The sequence below is a fragment of the Bufo gargarizans genome, chromosome 2 (genome assembly GCF_014858855.1).
Source record: "Bufo gargarizans isolate SCDJY-AF-19 chromosome 2, ASM1485885v1, whole genome shotgun sequence".
NCBI classification, from domain to species: domain Eukaryota; kingdom Metazoa; phylum Chordata; class Amphibia; order Anura; family Bufonidae; genus Bufo; species Bufo gargarizans.
Genome location: NC_058081.1, coordinates 39,113,368 through 39,132,066, shown reverse-complemented (window position 1 = coordinate 39,132,066; position 18,699 = coordinate 39,113,368).

Below are 18,699 nucleotides of genomic sequence, written 5' to 3'. Positions count from 1 at the left end.
CGTTGTCCTGTTGCAACACCCATCTTCTGTTGAGCTTCAGATGGTGGACAGATGGCCTTAAGTTCTCCTGCAAAATGTCTTGATAAATTTGGGAATTCATTTTTGCTTTGATGAAAGCAATCCGTCCAGGCCCTGACGCAGCAAAGCAGCCCCAAACCATGATGCCCCCACCACCATAATGCACAGTTGGGAATGAGGTTTTGATGTTGGTGTGCTGTGCCTCTTTTTCTCCAGACATAGTGTTGTGTGTTTCTTCCAAACAACTCAACTTTGGTTTCATCTGTCCACAGAATATTTTACCAGTACTGCTGTGGAACATCCAGGTGCTCTTGTGCAAACTGTAAACGTGCAGCAATGTTTTTTTTGGACAGCAGTGGCTTCCTCTGTGGCATCCTCCCATGAAATCCATTCTTGTTTAGTGTTTTACGTATCTTAGATTCGCTAACAGGGATGTTAGCATATGCCAGAGACTTTTGTAAGTCTTTAGCTGACACTCTAGGATTCTTCTTCACCTCATTGAGCAGTCTGCGCTCTGCTCTTGCTGTCATATTTACAGGACGGCCACTCCTAGGGAGAGAAGCAGCAGTGCTGAACTTTCTCCATTTATAGACAATTTGTCTTACCGTGGACTGATGAACAGCAAGGCTTTTGGAGATACTTTTATAACCCTTTCCAGCTTTATGCAAGTCCACAATTCTTAATCGTAGGTCTTCTGAGAGCTCTTTTGTGCAAGGCATCATTCACTTCAGGCAATGCTTCTTGTGAAAAGCAAACCCAGAACTGGTGTGTGTTTTTTATAGGGCAGGGCAGCTGTAACCAACACCTCCAATCTCATCTCATTGATTGGACTCCAGTTGGCTGACACCTCACTCCAATTACCTCTTGAAGATGTCATTAGTCTAGGGCAGTGGTGGCGAACCTATGGCACGGGTGCCAGAGGCGGCACTCAGAGCCCTCTCTGTGGGCACCCGCACCCTGGAAAAAGTCTGTGGTGTACCAATATGCTTTAGACCTTTCCCACCAGTCATCAGTGCAGGGCGCACTATGAACAGCACAGGCAGCTCACTGAATGTAGGCAGGCTATTATAGCTAAATGATAAAGTACATGGAAGATATACTGTATTGGACTGTAGTATTCAAGGTAAATTGCTGTGTTGGCACTTTGCGATAAATAAGTGGGTTTTGGGGTGCAGTTTGGGCACTCTGTCTCTAAAAGGTTGACCATCACTGGTCTAGGGGTTCACATACTTTTTCCACCTGCACTGTGAATGCTTACATGGTGTGTTCAATAAAAACATGGTAACATTTAATTCTTTGTGTGTTATTAGTTTAAGCAGACTGTGATTGTCTATTGTTGTGACTTAGATGAAGTTCAGATCACATTTTATAACCAATTTGTGCAGAAATCCATATCATTCCAAAGGGTTCACATACTTTTTTTTGCAACTGTATTTCTATATATATTGACAGACAGTACTAAATAATTAGTGCCATACAGTGCTCAGAGAAGTAATGCTCTCATTGATCAGAGAGTGCACTGTATTTCAGTTCAATAGATAGTGCAATCTAATGCATTCGGAAAGTTTTCAGACCCTTTCACTTTTTTTCACATAAAAAGTAATTCCAGTTTTCCCCATCAATCTGCTCTAAATACCCCATAATGAGAAAGTGAGAACAGAATGCTAGAAATCTTACAAATTTATTGAAAAGGAAAAACGAAATCTTGCACTGACAGAAGTATTCAGACCCTTTACTCAGGAGTTAGTTGAAGCCCTTTTTCAGTGATTACAGCCTCCAGTCTTCTTGGGGATGATGAAACAAGTGCAACACGCCAGACCTGCAGGGGATGACGAAGTGAGGTCACAGTTATAGGCAATCGAGGGTACTCACTATATTTGAAGAACCCTGGGCAGGCGCGTGGCAGTGAAGGAGAGGTAGACACGGTTCCTCTGGGGCACGCTCTGTAGATAGGGACCAGGCCTGATGGTAGTTGAGGTGCCCTGGATGTTACAGGTATTTTGTGTGCCTGGGGCAAGGTCCCTGTGGTATTCGTGACGCCAGTGCCTTTGGACGGTGGCACGCCGGTTGGTGGTTGGAATGACGAAGGTACACAAGTATGCAGTGAACCAAACGTAAACTTTACTGAACCATCCAACTTTGTACAGCAGGGAGTAGTACAGTCTTTGTTATTACAGTTCCACAAGGGGCTCATTCACAATATGGCAGGCAATAGTCATGCAAGTTACACTGAGGGTAAATTCCACAAGCACTCAGCAGCAGGTTGTACCTTTCACAGAATCAATGTACAGTGTCCTTTCTAGAACTCCTGCTCTGGCTTTATATCTCCCAAGGCCCGGATGCCTAAAAGGGTGGCTTAAATCCTTGGTTACGTTCTTCCTCAGGTATTATACTGCTTGCTATGATTCCTAAGTTCCTCTGCCTATCAGGGTCACTTTGCTTACCCTGGGTCGCCTCCTCCTATCAGGTGGGTAACTGTTGGTTTTCTCCCAGGAGGTTGAATCCTGCAACTGGGGTATCTCTTCAGAGCTAACTTAGGCTCTCTTGTTCTCAGGCAGGCTGGAGTTTCTCAACAGCCTCCTGGACATCACTAGCAGCCAGGGCTATCCAGCTGCATGTCAGGAGCAGGCTTCTTAACCTCTGTCTTCTCAGACTCCTGACTCTGCACTCCCTCTCCCTGTCTGGGCCTGGACATTTATACTAGGGGCTCCCTATCTCCCTCTAGTGTCTGGGATGTCTAACTACACCCAACTAGGCCTGCTGCTGCATTAGACAGGGGTACATTGCATCTAACAACACATTAAAACATACATTAAATGCCGAATTAAATATGACATTTCTGTTCCTTGTGAGTAGGAGTAACGCGCACACCAATTGACCCTTGTGTAGTGCCCACCCATACCTAGTGGGACACTACACAAGGTTTGCAAACCTGGATTTGGGGATTTTCCACCATTCTTCTCTTCAGATCCTCTAAAGCTCTGTCAGGTTGGATGGAGACCGTCGGTGCACAGCCATGTTCAGGTCTCTCCAAAGATGTTCGATTGGGTTCAAGTCAGGGCTCTGGCTGGACCCCTCAAGGACATTCACAGAGTTGTCCCTAAGCCGCTCCTGTGTTGTCTTGGCTGTGTGCTTAGGGTCATTGTCTTGTTGGAAGGTGAACCTTCGACCTGTCTGAGGTCCAGAGAATTTTTCGGGTTTTCATTAAGAATATATCTTTACTTTGCTCTATTCAGCTTTCCCTCAACCCTGACCAGTCTCCCTGTCCTAGACACTGAAAAACACCGCCATAGCATGATGCTGCCACCACCATGTTTCACTGTAAGGATGGTATTGGACAGGTGATGAGCAGGTTGCCTGGTTTCCTCCAGAGATTATGTTTAAAATTGAGGTCAGAAAGTAATCTTGGTTTCATCAGATCACAGAATCTAAGAGTCCTTTTAGTTTTTTTTGTTTTTTTTTCAAAATGTCCTATGTCTTTTACTGAGGAGAGGCTTCTTTCTGACCTCTCTGCTACAAATGTCAGATTGATGGAATGCTGCAGTGATGGCTGACCTTCTGGAAGTTTCTCCCATCTGTAACATGATCTTTGGAGCTCAAGCAGAGTGACCATTGGGTTCTTGGTCCCCTCTCCTAGCAAAGCTCTTCTCCCCTGATTACTTACTTTGTTGGAGTGACCAGATTTAGGAATTGTCCTGATTGTTCCAGACTTCTTCCATATAAGAATTATGGAGGCCACCATGCTATTGGGAACTTTCAGTGCAGCAGAAAATATTTTCGTCCTCTTCTTCAGATCTGTGCCTTCACACAATTATGTATCTGAGCTCTACAGGCAGTTCTTTCCTTCTCATGGCTTGGTTGCTGCTCTGATATGCATTGTCAGCTGGGAGACCTTATATAGCCAGTGCTGCGTCTTTCCAAATCATGTCCAACCAACTGAATTTACCACAGGTGGACTCCATTAAAGGTGTAGAAGCATGGGAGGCCCCATAGCAAAGAGTCTAAATACGTTTGTCCATATAAAATTTAAGTTTTTCCTTTTTAATAAGTGTGTCATTATAGTGTATTGAATGCAGATTGATGGCGGAGACCTTTTTTAAAATGTAAGCATAGGGCAAAACATAACAAAATGTGAAAAAAGTGACATGGTCTGAATACTTTCCGAATGCACTGATTTGTGCCCACATGAGGCCATACATTGTTTGCAGTGCCAAATATTACTCACACAGAGCCGTATAGTGCCCAGCAGCACTGGGAACAGTTTGTATTTTCATAGGTGGCGGTATACAAACTTCTTTTGTTGTAAATAAGGCCTTTTTTTTGTCTCATCTACTAAGGAAGGGTTTTTGGCTCAGGGTGGACCACCTCACCCTAACCATTCTTGTATTTATGACTTGTTGAAGCCTCTGTCTACAGAAATCATTTCTCATGCGACTCCTACCCACTCAGTGTTTCCACATGTAGCTGGAAATCTTCCCACATTCCTCGGCGTGCATGGGAATTCCCACTTAACACGTGCAACTAACTTTTTCCACTGGATTTTATATGAAATGCTGGACTCCAAAACACCTCGAAAACAAATGCCCGATGCTAGCTTGCAGTCGCTTAGGTTTGCTGTGGTCTACCAGAATCCCAGCAAAGGTCCGGACTCTGCTGCTCCAAAAGGCATTGGTTATGAGCTCCTTCAGCTCTGCCGAGACTCTGATCTAAGACTTGTCTGAGGTTCTGTCAGTTCTTAACATGTAAGCTAAGATTTCCAGCAGGGAAACATCTGACTCTTGTAATAGGGGCTACAATACCTGCACCCACTGCGGTTCTACTGACCCAAGCTAAAAGAGAATGTATGGCAGAGCTACCAGATATCCTATAAATGCCACCTCTGGGACCCTAATTTACCAAAAGAACAGGGGTCTGGTGAGACTCCTGAAGTTTCCACATCCACAGGAGATGAATGTCTCTCCATTGAAGCCTGTGTGAGGTAAAGGGGTATTCCAGCTTTTTTTGTATACTGATTGCTTATCCCACGAATAGGTCATCAGTATCAAATTGGTGGGGGTCTGAAATCCAGCTGTTTTGAGCAGCCGCCGCTGTCTGAAGCAGAATCTCTATCCACTGTGCCGTGACTATGCCAGGTTACCATTCACGTGAACGGGAGCTGAGCTAGAGTACCCCGGCTCGGCCCCTACACAATGTAATGAACCTTCTACTTCTAGCTCAGTCCACGGTTTAGTTTCCACCACATGCGGCTTCCCACAGCGGCTGATCGGTACGGGTGCTGAGTGTCAGACCACACCGATCTGATATTGAGGATAGGTCATCAATATAAGAAAGCTGGAATTCCCCTTTAAGGAAGGAATCGGAAAAACGTGATTATAGCCATTCAACTCTGCCACTACTTTGGTTTAAAAAAAGTCACTTATCCATGAAGTTCAGCCATTCTGGAGCCTAGCTTTTTGATCTAGAGAAGAGCAACAGAAAATCCTGAATATAATTTCCTATCATGGACGATGGAAGGGGAGGGTTGTCCTTTCTGATCCATAAGTGATCGCTGGATCAATTCATGATCACCCTCCCCATTTGGTAATTGAGATAATGTGTTGTGTCTGCCACGGGTATTTCTTGTCTTGGCATATTTCAAAGTTTGTCTGCTCTTACTGCGAAGAATCCTTTCCTATATTTATAATGTAACTGCTTTTTCCCCCTGATATAAATGCATTGCTGTGATCTGTTGTAGAAGAATCCTACAAGAGCCTGTCTTCCAGACTCTTTGGAGAGATGGGAAAGTATGTGACACAGTCTGTCTGGAGAGGTCAGCTTTACACAAATCCTATAGAATAGGTACCCGAAAATTCTGGAGCATCTCAGCATTGTGCTATTCATCTGTTAATCCTCCTGGAAATGTATGAGTAAATTGTCAACTGAATACTACTGTTCCCCTCGTCAGCAGGGTATGATTACATAGTTGGACATGTCATACTATATGGGGACACACCCATTGACAAGGGGAATGGGAACACCCAGTTGTCAACTTACATCTCCAGGAGGAATAACAGAGGAATGGAACAATGCTGTTCTTAGAAAAGATGCTCCACAATTGTTATTTTATGAAAAATAGGAGTATTTACTAAAACTTGCATGTCAGGAGAAGTGACCGCTCCTCTTTTAAAAGGATTTAGCGAGCCCTGGTGGGTCCCACAAAGCCCCTTTAATTACACAGAACACACCTGTAGGAGAAAGTTTTTACGATATACTTACCGTTCCATATTTGTATGGATCAGCCTTCTAGGAACCCACTCATGTGACACTTCTCTTCTTAAAATCTAGCTTCTGCTGATGTCACATCAGGTTTCTGGCCTGGTCTATGGACGGGACAACACTTCTGCTGTGGACGGGGTCAGAACTTCTTCTCTCCCTAGAGCATGCGCAGATGAGGTAGATGCAGGAGTCTGCGCATGTGCGTGGGACAGGAATAGTTCTGGCCCCATGCACAGCGGAAGTGATGTCCCATACATAGTCCAGGCTGGAGACCTGGTAAACGACATGATGTCAGCAGAGGCTGGATTTTCAGAACAGGAGCGTCACATTCCCAGGAGGCCGATCCATGCAACTTCAAAACTGTAAACTTTCTCCTACAGGTGTAATTAAGGTAACTTTGTGGGACCCATCGGATCCCAGAAAACCCCTCGAAATGCATTCAATAGGAGCTGAAAATCCCTGTACGCAGTTAGCTCCACCTAGTGGCACCTGCAGATAGGCACTAAAACCTGTCCCAGAAAGCAGGGAAAGTAGTTCAGTGTTGTGTCCACTCTCTCTGACTTTAGGTCCAGGACTGCCATCGCCATCCTACTACCAGGTTTATCAATGGGTCTGGTGCTCTTTCTGAGGAATGCTCTATTTTGTTTAAGTAAATTACATTGTGATATTCAAAAAAAACGTCTATTTATTTAACCCACATTCTGCTTGTGCCAGTGTGATACTCCTGGATATCTGTGGTTTCCTCCTGACTAGCCTCATGTGAATCCATGTTTCTTAATGTGGAGTCCTGAGCGCTGTTCCCAGTTGCGACCCACAGTTATTGATGTTTCTGGACAATTCTGGATTTTTTGTGACATTCTGGCTGAGTTGCTGCTGCACCCTCGGACTAATTCGAGCAGTCTGACGCCTCCTGGGAAAATCTAAACTCTTCCAAGTCTCGTGGAACAGTGTACTGTAGAAATCTCTCTCGCTGCATATTGAGGTTTAGGCTGTGTTCTCTTGCATTTTTTGTGCTAAAATGGTAGGAAAATACAACTTTGTATTGAATACGATTGTCAAACCTGACTTTGGTTAGTCAAATGTGTCTTATCCTTAAACATTTTGGTTGAGTTGGTTGACTGGGTGACTAAGGAGGCAGTAAGGTTTTATAGGCTGGGTTCGCAAGTTTCGTTTGTCTTTGTAGAAATGACAGTAAAATATTGAGTATTTCAAGGGAGGCACATACTTCTCAATTAGTGGTGGTGACTGCTTAGAAATCTGAAACCTTTGGACGGATTTCAGGCCTTTTGCTTTTTCGGATGAGGAAATCGAAAGCGACATTTTACAGTAATCTGGCACCTTGGACTGGTGATCAAGTGGTAGGCCACACTAAGTCAAGCACGGCCGGCAAGTAGCGCCGGAGATCCATATATCTTGTCATAAGGAGTAATGTCTAAAGCCTGTATTACACAGGTCGATTGAGCAAGCGATTGTCAGGAGGGAAGCATTCCCTCCTGGCAATCGCCTACTAGCTAGCGGAGGAGACTGATGCTATTGCATGCAGCGATCTCCTCTGCATTATGGGGAGGAGTGATCACTATGCCATCGGTCGCCTCCATGCTGTCTAGTGGCTTGCCGGTGGCAAATCGTAATTAGACAGCACCATCTGCCGCCAGCTTAAAAATAACAATTGCCCAATGAACAAGAGTTTGCTGAGCCATTGGGCAATAGGCGGCAGTATTACACTGCAAGATGATCGCTAATGAGAGTTCATACGATCATCTGCCAGAAAATCGGCCAGTGTAATACAGCTTTAGGGTGTCACGGCTGAGGATGGGGAAAACCCTCAGCCATGCGGTATCAGCAGATGGATGGTCAGAGCATGGCCAGGACAGGAATCAGGGAGCAGGTCACCTCCTAACTATCCCTAATTCTGACCCTGTCTCCTAGCCTGTATGAGCCGACCCTGATGGTAGGAGGGCTCATACTCCGGAACCTGATATTCCTGCTAGCCCTCAGAGTGGCCCTGGACTAGGAGCTGGGTAAGACTACCTGTTCCTCCTAGATACGGACGAACAGGAGTCTCACTGGCCATGCTCTGACCATCCATCTGCTGATACCGCACGGCTGAGGGTTTTCCCCATCCTCAGCTGTGACATAGGGCTCATGCATATGACCATTGTTTGGGTCCGCATCTAAGCCTAATTTTTTGGGGCTCAGATGTGGACCCATTCACTTCAAAAGATGCGGACAGCACTCCATGTGCATGTCCTAATCTTGTCCGTTTTGCAGACAAGAATAGGCATTTCTATCATGGGCCATCTGTTCCGATCCGAAAATCGTGGACCGTAAAACACAGTGCAGTTGTGTGCATGAGCCTTTAAAGAGGTTCTGATGATCTATCCTCTGGATAGATCATCAGCATCTGATCAGCGGGGGTCCGACACCCGGGACCCCCGCCGATCAGCTGTTTGAGAAGGCAGGAGTGCCGCGGCCTTCTCACTGTTTACCGCTGGCCCACTGACGTCACGACTAGTATCACTGGCCTGGGCGCGGCTAAGCTACATTCAAGGGAACGGAGCTAAGCCACGCCCACGCTAGTTGATAATAGTCGTGACGTCACTGGGCCTGCGGTAAACAGTGAGAAGGCCGCGGCGATCAGATGATCTATCCAGAGGATAGATCATCAGTTTAAACAAAGTGCAGAACCCCTTTTACGCTAATGGTCTTCAGCTTCCCATCACGCGTTTCATGGTTTTCTGCAACAGACAGATCAGCTGCAAAATCCACATGGGGATTTCGATGCTCATTTGCTTGCAGAATTGATGCAGATTTCAGCCTTTGCAAAGAAGAAATTCTGTGGCTAATCTGCATCCAAATGTAGGACGTGGATATTATGGCCAATCTGTCTGTAACATTACACCACACAGGAAGGCACCCTCAAGCAGTCACAGCATGCTGGGAGTTATAGTTTCATTACATTACACTGGCTAGTTAGATTTCGCCCATTTCCAGCTATTCTGTGATACAGCACTTGTAAGTGCCGCTCTCCTACTTTTCATGACATTCTTGGCACAGCGAGCTCATTCCTGCCAGAATGCTTTGTACTGGTCTGGTTTCTTCTGCAGAGGATGTTTATAGTACCTGCTGTATGTGTCTCTCGTTGTTAAGAGCCCAGCTTAGGATTTCTCTGTTTTTTTAACCTAAAGGATTAATCTTCCAGAAATAAATACTTGAAATCTCTGAAAGCATACAGATATCCGTACTCCTGCAGGAGGAGGCAGATTAAATGTATAATCTATCACTTGTACTTCTCCCCCAGGAACATTACCTGGCACCTACAGTCATGTGAAAAAATTAGGACACCCTTTGAAAGCATGTGGTTTTTTGTAACATTTTTAATAAAAGGTTATTTCATCTCCGTTTCAACAATACAGAGAGATTAAAGTAATCCAACTAAACAAAGAAAACTGAAGAAAAGTCTTTTCAAGATCTTCTGTAAATGTCATTCTACAAAAATGCCTATTCTAACTGAGGAAAAAGATAGGACACCCTCACATGTATTCCCTCTTAAATTGGCTCAGATCTCACACAGGTATATCACACCAGGTGCACATAATTAGTAGATCGTTACTCTGCATGTTGAATGAGGCTTGACCTATTTAAACCTCAGACATTTAGTTTGGTGTGCTCCTGACTGTTGAAGTGAGAGTGAGCACCATGGTGAGAGCAAAAGAGCTGTCAGAGGACTTCAGAAAAAAGATTGTAGCAGCCTATGAGTCTGGGAAGGGATTTAAAAAGATCTCAAAAGATTTTGAAATCAGCCATTCCACTGTCCGGAAGATAGTCTACAAGTGGAGGGCTTTCAAAACAACTGCCAACATGCCCAGGACTGGTCGCCCCAGCAAGTTCACCCCAAGAGCAGACCGCAAGATGCTAAAAGAGGTCTCCAAAAACCCTAAAGTGTCATCTCGAGAACTACAGCAGGCTCTGGCTACTGTTGATGTAGAAGTACATGCCTCTACAATCAGAAAGAGACTGTACAAGTTAAACTTGCATGGGAGGTGTGCAAGGAGGAAACCTTTGCTTTCCAAGAGAAACATCGAGGCCAGACTGACATTTGCCAGAGATAAAGTTGACAAAGACCAGGACTTCTGGAATAATGTTCTTTGGACAGATGAGTCCAAAATTGAATTATTTGGACACAACAGCAGAGGACATGTTTGGCGTAAACCAAACACAGCATTCCAAGAAAAGAACCTCATACCAACTGTGAAGCATGGAGGTGGAAGTGTCATGGTTTGGGGCTGCTTTGCTGCAGCAGGACCTGGTCAGCTCACCATCATAGAATCCACGATGAATTCTACTGTGTATCAGAAGGTGCTTGAAGAACATGTGAGACCATCAGTTAGAAAATTAAAGCTGAAGCGGAACTGGACCATGCAACATGACAATGACCCAAAACATACTAGTAAATCAACCAAAGATTGGCTGAAAAAGAAGAAATGGAGAGTCCTGGAATGGCCAAGTCAAAGTCCAGATTTGAATCCCATTGAGATGCTGTGGGGTGACTTGAAAAGGGCTGTACGTGCAAGAAACCCCTCAAACATCTCACAGCTGAAAAAGTTCTGCATTGAGGAGTGGGGTAAAATTTCCTCAGACCGATGTCGAAGACTGGTAGATGGCTACAAGAACCGTCTCACTGCAGTTATTTCAGCCAAAGGAGGTAACACTCGCTATTAGGGGCAAGGGTGTCCTATCTTTTTCCTCAGTTAGAATAGGCATTTTTGTAGAATGACATTTACAGAAGATCTTGAAAAGACTTTTCTTCAGTTTTCTTTGTTTAGTTGGATTACTTTAATCTCTCTGTATTGTTGAAACGGAGATGAAATAACCTTTTATTAAAAATGTTACAAAAAACCACATGCTTTCAAAGGGTGTCCTAATTTTTTCACATGACTGTATATTCATAGGATTGATGGGTCCATCTAGGGGTGCGCACAGATCTCATGGGGGCCCATAGCATAGGGTCCCAGAGTATGGCCCCCTGCCCCACCCAGTTTTCCAGTACACGTGTCACCCACGCAATGCAAATAACATAACCCCAGGTTTCTGCAAATAATTTTTTTTAAAGTAATTAGCGGAACAAATTTAAAAAAAATTGTGATAAAAAAATGTCCTCACCCACCTTCTGTGTTCTGTGTTCTGTGTTACACCAGACAACTGGCATAAATACACTGATAAGTTCCCCCCCCCCATACAGCTCTAAATCACTGCTTCCCTTCAGATAATATATTACTAAAGAGGCTACCCTCAGCCACCACTAGGGATGTATACAGTTACCATTGACTACAATAGAAGCTGTACCTTATTTTTTCACCGAGTTCCTCTTAGCTTGACAGCTTAAAAGGGTTAACCACTTTTTACTATTTATGACCTATCCTCAGGCTAGGTCATCAATATCAGATCGGCGGGGGTCCGACACCCGGCACCCCGGCCGATCAGCTGTATGAGGAGACGGCGCGCACAGCTACAGCTACAGCTACATTTCCAAATTACTTCCCCTTGTTTCATGGTTGAGAGTAGAATGTCGCCTTACAAAAGGCAGTGTTTCATCCGGCATCTCCAAAGGGCGTGACATGTGCCATTCGACTATTCTTCTGTTTGGAATGTCTTCCTTCGAGCCGTTACATGGACATTGTTCTCCAGGTCCTTCATAGGGCATAGCTCACTCTATGTTGAGGGGCACAAGATGGGGACATTCCCTACTAATCAGTTTTTTTTGGTGTCAGGCTGATCTGTACCACTGCTTTTTGGAGGTGTCCAATCATTGAGTAGTTCTGGAGTTGTATCTCCACCTTAGCCATTCCCCATATTGCATGTTATAAGCTACTGAACCCTACTTAGGCGATATGAGGATGTATGGATAAGGCCTATTGCACACGACAGTATGGCTTTTTCAGTGTTTTGCGGTCCGTTTTTCATGGATACGTTGTTCCATTTTTTGTTTCCGTTGTGTTTCCGTTTCTGTTCAGTTTTTCCGTATGGCATATACAGTATACAGTAATTACATAGATAAAATTGGGCTGGGCATAACATTTTCAATAGATGGTTCAGGAAAAAACGGAACGGAAACAGCATCCGTATGTGTTCCGTTTTTTTTTGCAGATCCATTGACTTGAATGGAGCCACGGACTGTGATTTGCGGGCAATAATAGGACATGTTCTATGTTAAAACGGAACGGAAAAACGGAAATACGGAAACGGAATGCATACGGAGTACATTCAGTTTTTTTTGCGGAACCATTGAAATGAATGGTTCCGTATACGGAGCGCAAAAAACGGCCAGTAAACGGGGAAAAAAAACGGCCGTGTGCAATAGGCCTAAGGGCAACTTTCCTTGTACCTCGAGTAGCAGAAAATTGCTCCACTTGTGTCAAGACCAACAGCTATATCTTCTGACTCCCACATACACGTCTGTTTGGCCAAACGTGTGTGTTTATTCAGTGTATCTCCCGGCAGAACAAAAAGATTAAGCAAAAAATGTCATTTTACCCTATATATTATCTGCCCGGGAAAGATGGGAGCGGCCCACACCTGCCCAATGTGTATGGGAAGCTCCGGAATTTCCTCTGACAGATGATATCGGGGGTATTCAGGAGCTCCCATACACACACACACCATCCTTGGCAGGTTTGGATGACCATACAAAGAGTATCGGGGCCTTTAGGGATGTGTGCCATCCGCTGTTGCATAGGACACATCCCCGCTATAAATCAATAGTTTTATTTATGCCTTTTATAGCACTGATGGTGGTATTTTTTCAGAACTGGCGGTACTTACTTAGGCAATGTGTGGTACTATAAAGTAACTTTATTTTTGCAGTGCGTAGTATTAGCCACACCGTCATCTAGGCAGCTGAAAGGAAGTGTTATTCGGCCACCATATTGTATAGCAGTTGTAAAAAGGCACCATATGGCAGTGAAACGGCTATCGCTGACATAAAATGTAAACTTTATCAGCACTAACTAAACCCTCACCCACCGACTACAGTAGTGTCAGTCAGTGATACAAAATCCATAAAGAAAAAGACGCAAAACATTGGCACCATGACGGCTAGGGGTGGATTGGCCATAAACCTTACAGGGAAATTTCCTGGTGGGCCGATGACCAGGGGGCCGCCTGAGGCCTGGGCCCTCCTAACAGCCGGCCAGTGGACGTTTTTGGGGATGTATTTTGTGCTGCTGGCGGCAGTATTTTGTGATGGACTGTGGTATTTGGCTCTGTTGGGGTGGTATAATGTGCCACAATATAGTATTGCTGACCCTGCCTTCCTTCAATTTGGACCCGACTACAAAACGGGGCCACTTTTAGTATCACACTCCTGTGTGATACTTGGAGTTGTAGGTTTGTGCTGCTCTGTGAATTATTCTACCGTAGCTGTATGTATCACTATCAACGAGTAGTCCATTGTGTTTGTGTTTTCATACTGTCCCCTGATGAAGCTGTAATAATGGGGGAACACATCAAGACTGTACAAATATGCAGGAAGGGGCCACAACAGACGGTACCAAAAAGGGTGCTATCCAGTGTAAGGGCGCTATCATCTGGAACTTTGTTAGAATTTATTTGTTTTTTGTACTTTAAAAAACACTAATCTACTTAAATTTTTACTCCGTATTATTTTATTATTATAAGATGAGTAGTTCGCTATATCCTAATATAGTATATTTAAAGGGGTTTACCGGGAATACAGTGTTCATGACCTACCCTCAGGACAGGTTATCAATATCTGATTGGTTGAAGGTCTAACACCGGCTGATAGAAGGGGCTGCGGTACTCTAATGAGCACTGCAGCCTCTTCACAGCGCCGTACATTGTATAGTGGCTGTGCTTGGTATTGCAGCTCCGTCCCATTCACGTCAATAGGACTGAGCGTGCAGGCCAAGTGACCGATGAACGTGGCGTCACTGGCCTAGGATGGGGCTGCAGAGCTCACCTGAGAGCCCCAGCCTCTTCACACAGCTGGTCATGTACCTCCATATTACCTGACGTGTAAGCCTTCATGCAATGCTGTTATTAATCCGTTATATTAGGTACAAGAAATACGGTATGAGATGTGGCCGGTGCTGGAATATCCCCAAAAAAGACGGCAAATCCTGCTCCAGATACTGCAGATGTGGTGGGATGTTCAGAGCTCCTGTATGAAATCAGGTAACTATATTTTGGGATGAGTCCATGGAATTAGGTCAACCCCATTTGCCAAGCCTGTTAGGATTCATGGAGGTGATAAAGTACTCGTTCAGGTTTCTACTCTATTAGCCAATGGTAATAAAGGACTGCTCTTTCTTTGGTGGTCTCAATGCTTCCCATTTTCGCCAATGTAACACTACATAAATAGTAGACATCTTGGAATCCACAACCAATTGCTGAGATCCCTGATGAGCTTAAAGGGGTTCTCCAGGCTTCTGATATTGATAGCTCTCCTCCGGATAGGTCATTAATATCCGATGAGGGTCAGACACCCCTCACTCTCTCCAATCAGCTGTTCTCTGCAGCCTCCGATGCTGGAACTAGCATTGTGAATGGAACAGGAAGCAGACAGCGCTGTTCAAAGTGCAGTGGCCGTGCTGGGTACTGCAGCTCTCACCCCATTGAAATGAACGGGAGCTGAACTGCAGTAGCACAGCACAGCCATGCACTTTGAATGATGCACGAAGCGCAACTCCTTTCATAGTGCTGGTTTCAGTGCCGGAGACTGCAGGGAACAGTTGATTGGTGGGGGTGCAGGGTCTCGGACCCTCACTGATTGGATATAAATGAACTATCCTGAGGATGGGTCATCAATATCATGCACCTGGAAAACCCCTTTAATGCAAATGGTTACTAGAAACGGGGTTGGTGGGAATTAAAGGGGTGATCTGAACCCATTTCTAAATACCCTATAAGGGAATTCTGAATGAATAGAATGGAGGCTTCCTCTCAGCACCATGTATTAGATAGTGTGGAAAGTGGTCCCAAGAGCGTCTTTCTTTCTGGAGGACCCATGTCCTTGTATTACATGGACAGAACATTGATTTCAGTGGAAAATGTGCAATACTGTGCTGAATGGAAAAATGTACACTTGTTTCTGGGTTCTCCATGGATTATACCTGAAGGTCCCAGCATCAGGACACGCTGAGAACAAATTATAGGGCGCTGTTTTAACAAAAAGAGATTGTCCAAAGGAGATATATTTTTTTTAAAGAACCAGAAAGGGTTAATATTAAAACATAAGCCATGCTCACCTCACCAGTCGCTGCTGTGGTCGAAGGTGCTCTCCACTGGTCCCAGCTGGAGCCTTAAATGTGGAGCAATTTTTTTCTCACATGCTAGTGGATGATGTACAGTATATATATAAAAATAAATAAAATCCCCCCCCCCCCCAAAGGATCTGTTTGACATTACCATTATAAATACTCGGGCACTGTGGGGGATCATTATAAAAACAGGGGCACTATGTGGGGGCAATTATATATACTGGGGCACTATGTGGGGGCCATTATAAATACTGGGGCACTATGTGGGGGACCATTATAAATACTGGGGCACTATGTGGGGGACCATTATAAATACTGGGGCACTATGTGGGGGACCATTATAAATACTGGGGCACTATGTGGGGGACCATTATAAAAATAGGGGCACTATGTGGGGGCCATTATATATACTGGGGCACTATGTGGTGGATCATTATAAATACTCAGGCACTGTGGGGGATCATTATAAATACTGGGGCACTATGTGGGGGATCATTATAAATACTGGGGCACTATGTGGGGGACCATTATAAAAATAGGGGCACTATGTGGGGGCCATTATATATACTGGGGCACTATGTGGGGGCCATTATATATACTGGGGCACTGTGGGGGATCATTATAAATACTGGGGCACTATGTGGGGGACCATTATAAAAATAGGGGCACTATGTGGGGGCCATTATATATACTGGGGCACTATGTGGGGGATCATTATAAATACTCAGGCACTGTGGGGGATCATTATAAATACTGGGGCACTATGTGGGGGATCATTATAAATACTGGGGCACTATGTGGCGGACCATTATAAATACTGGGGCACTATGTGGGGGACCATTATAAAAATAGGGGCACTATGTGGGGGCCATTATATATACTGGGGCACTATGTGGGGGCCATTATATATACTGGGGCACTATGTGGCGGACCATTATAAATACTGGGGCACTATGTGGGGGACCATTATAAAAATAGGGGCACTATGTGGGGGCCATTATATATACTGGGGCACTGTGGGGGATCATTATAAATACTGGGACACTATGTGGGGGATCATTATAAATACTGGGGCACTATGTGGGGCCATTATATATACTGGGGCACTATGTGGGGGACCATTATAAAAATAGGGGCACTATGTGGGGGCCATTATATCTACTGGGGCACTATGTGGGGGATCATTATATATACTGGGGCACTGTGGGGGATCATTATAAATACTGGGGCACTATGTGGGGGACCATTATAAAAATAGGGGCACTATGTGGAGGACATATATTTTATATATATATATATATATATATATATATATATATATAAATATATATATATATATATACTGGGGTACTATGTGGGGGATCATTATAAATACTCGGGCACCATGGGGGATCATTATAAAAACAGGGGCACTATGTGGGGGCCATTATATATACTGGGGCACTATGTGGGGGATCATTATAAATACTGGGGCACTATGTTGGGGCCATTAAATATACTGGGGCACTATGTTGGGGCCATTAAATATACTGGGGCACTATGTGGGGGCCATTATATATACTGGGGCACTGTGGGGGATCATTATAAATACTCGGGCACCGTGGGGGATCATTATAAAAGCAGGGGCACTATGTGGGGGCAATTATATATACTAGGGCACTATGTGGGGGCCATTATATATACTGGGGCACTGTGGGGGATCATTATAAATACTGGGGCACTATGTGGGGGATCATTATAAATACTGGGGCACTATTTTGGGACCATTATATATACTGGGGGACTATGTGGGGGACCATTATAAATACTGGGGCACTATGTGGGGACCATTATAAATACTGGGGCACTATGTGGGGACCATTATAAAAATAGGGGCACTATGTGGAGGACATTATAAATACTGGGGCACTATGTGGAGGACATTATATATACTGGGGCACTATGTGGGGGATCATTATAAATACTCAGGCACTGTGGGGGATCATTATAAATACTGGGGCACTATGTGGGGGATCATTATAAATACTGAGGCACTATGTGGGGGCCATTATATATACTGGGGCACTATATGGGGGATCATTATAAATACTCAGGCACTGTAGGGGGATCATTATAAATACTGGCGCACTATGTGGGGGACATTATATATATACTGGGGCACTATGTGGGGGACTATTATATATACTGGGGCACTATGTGGGGGATCATTATATATACTGGGGCACTATGTGGGGGACATTATATATACTGGGGCACTATGTGGGGGTCATTATATATACTGGGGCACTATGTGGGGGTCATTATATATACTAGGGCACTATGTGAGGGCCATTATATATACTGGGGCACTATATGGGGGATCATTATAAATACTCAGGCACTGTAGGGGGATCATTATAAATACTGGTGCACTATGTGGGGGACCATTATATATACTGGGGCACTATGTGGGGGATCATTATATATACTGGGGCACTATGTGGGGGACATTATATATACTGGGGCACTATGTGGAGGACATTATATATACTGGGGCACTATGTGGAGGACATTATATATACTGGGGCACTATGTGGGGGTCATTATATATACTGGAGCACTGTGGGGGATCATTATATATACTAGGGCACTATGTGAGGGCCATTATAAATGCGGGGGCACTATGGGGCCATCATGTGTATTAGGATCACTGCAGGGGGTGGATTTATAAGAAAAAAAAGAAAAAACGTCATTAGTTTTTAATGGCCGTTAAAAATGGATGCACATACGGATGCAACTTTGTATCCGTTTTGAGCTACCATTTTTTTGGTTTTCCACTGTCATGTGAATATAGCCTAAGCCAATCACTGGCCTCAGTGACGTCCAACCCCATCTAGGGATTGGCCGAGCTGGCATTCCTAGCCATTTCCTGTGTGTCCAGCTGGGACCAGGAAGTGGACAACAGCGGGGACCGGCGCAGCAGGAGAACAATGAGATGAGTATGGCTTACTTATAACACGTTCTGGCCCTTATTGTTAAAGACTTAGAACTGACACACGTTCAGTAGTGTTCTGTACACACCACTACAATCTGTAAAATGATCTTTCTGTTCCAGGAAGATGAAGAACCGTGAGACGGGATTCGCGTTCTTTCACTGCTTTTCTACATT